Raw genomic sequence first — 2,037 nt, forward strand, 5'->3', positions numbered from 1 at the left:
GTTAGTCTGTGGACTCTAATGTGATCAGTTCTGAGTGATAACGGGCTGCCTACCCAAACATTAGATATTGTGAGGCATAGTGACAATGTTGTATGATAATAATAATAGTACCTACTTGGCAAGGATTGAGGAGAATGTTGTTAACTGCTGTTGAGTTGCCCCCCTATAATAAATAAATAGTTGTGCTAGTCTGCTTTCTTTGTTAAGAGAAGGGCAATTTATGAGCAGGTGATCCCATGCACATGGTGTGAAATGCTGCCTGGCCCTGCACCATCCCCACGATCTGCTGAGGAGAATAATATCTGAAAAACATCTGGCTCCTGCTTTGTGCATAGTGAGTGCTCGATTATGCCAACTATTAGTAGCATCATTGCTTTGTTTTGTGTACCCCATGACAACCTGGGTGCTTGCCAAGACATTTCTGACCATGGGGACTCTGACTGTGATTGATGTAACTGAGAGACAGGGAATCCAACCAATACTGTACAGTCTGGTCCTTTGATTCTCTCCGTCTTGATAGCAGCAAAATCATGTGGCCAGGCCCTAGGCCCGTCACTCCCTGCTGGTGGCTCCCTGGAATCAGCTAGAATTTTATCATCTTGTGAGAGCTTACTGTCGCTCATATAGAGCTAGCCTTAGATTCAATGGAATTGGCTGAGGCTGAAGTATTTAGAAACTTTAGTCCAGTGGCCACTCCCATAGCTGTGCAAGTGCCCTGTTCTGCCACTTGCGGCCCAAATCCAAAGCCTTGGTGACCCCCTCGTCTCCCAGGATCAGACTCCTTCTTAAGTTGCTGTGGTGATATATAGAGTTTTTGGGTTCTGGCTGATTCCACGGAACATAGGATTGGAAGGAATCTGTGAAATCAGCTAGTCCAGCCCATTAGAGGCTAATATGTATTGTGCCAGGCATTGTGCTCAGCATGTATGTAAATTAAATCATTTAATTTGTACAACCATGCCATGATAGAGATCCTATTACTAGCCCCTTTCCCTTAAGCAGAATCTGAGACTTAGAAAGGAGGTAGAAGTTCCATGTGGCTAGGGGCATAGGGTGAAAGGCAGTGGTGAGATGGTGAGCTGGTCTCAAGCCACCTCTCTCCTGTTTGCTTTATATTTCCTTAATTTAAAATAGGAATGACAATGGAATCTACCTCTTAAGATTGCACTGAGTATCAAATGATCTGACATATAAAGAGTGCTTAGAACTATATGTTGTTGTTAGGTGCTGTTAAGTCGGTTCTGACTCATAGCGACCCCATGTGTAACAGAACAAAACATTACCTAGTCCTGTGCCATCCTCACAATAGTAGGTATGTTTGAGCCCATTATTGCAGCCACTGTGTCAGTCCTTTTCGTTCCTTTTTTTTGGTGACCTTCTACTTTACCAAGCATGATGTCCTTCTCCAGGGACTCGTCCTTCCTGATAACATGTCCAAAGTAAGTGAGACAAAGTCTCGCCATCCTTGCTTGTAAGGAGCATTCTGGCTATACATCTTTCAAGACAAATTAGTTCATTCTTCTGGCAGTCTATGGTATTTTCAATTCAGAACTATATAAATGAAAACCAAACCCATTGCCATAGAGTCAACTCTAGCTCACAGCAACCCTATAGGACAGAGTAGAACTGCCCCATAGGGTTTCCAATGAGCAGCTGGTAGATTCAAACTGCCGACCTTTTGGTTAGCAGCTGAGCTTTTAACCACTGCACCACCCAGGCTCCGTATAGAACCATATAGTGATATATATGTTTTTTATTTTTAAAATACACTCTGGAATTGACAAAAAAAAAATTTTTTTTAATCTGTCTCTTTCAATCCAATTAAATTAATCAGATGTTTATTAAATACCTACAATATGAAAAAGTCATTTTACTCCACTAAGGTGAAAAGGAATGTACAAATTAAAAAGAAATTTAGTAGATATTATTTTGACAATCGTTTTGAAAAAAAAAGTGCTTAGAAAAATGGCTGGTTTGGAGGAACCCCGGAAAGCATGGCCCCTGGATTCTCCATCAGCCCAGAACTAAAACAATTTC

This window comes from Trichechus manatus, unplaced genomic scaffold, assembly GCF_000243295.1.
Source record: "Trichechus manatus latirostris isolate Lorelei unplaced genomic scaffold, TriManLat1.0 scaffold00053, whole genome shotgun sequence".
Classification (NCBI taxonomy): Eukaryota; Metazoa; Chordata; class Mammalia; order Sirenia; family Trichechidae; genus Trichechus; species Trichechus manatus.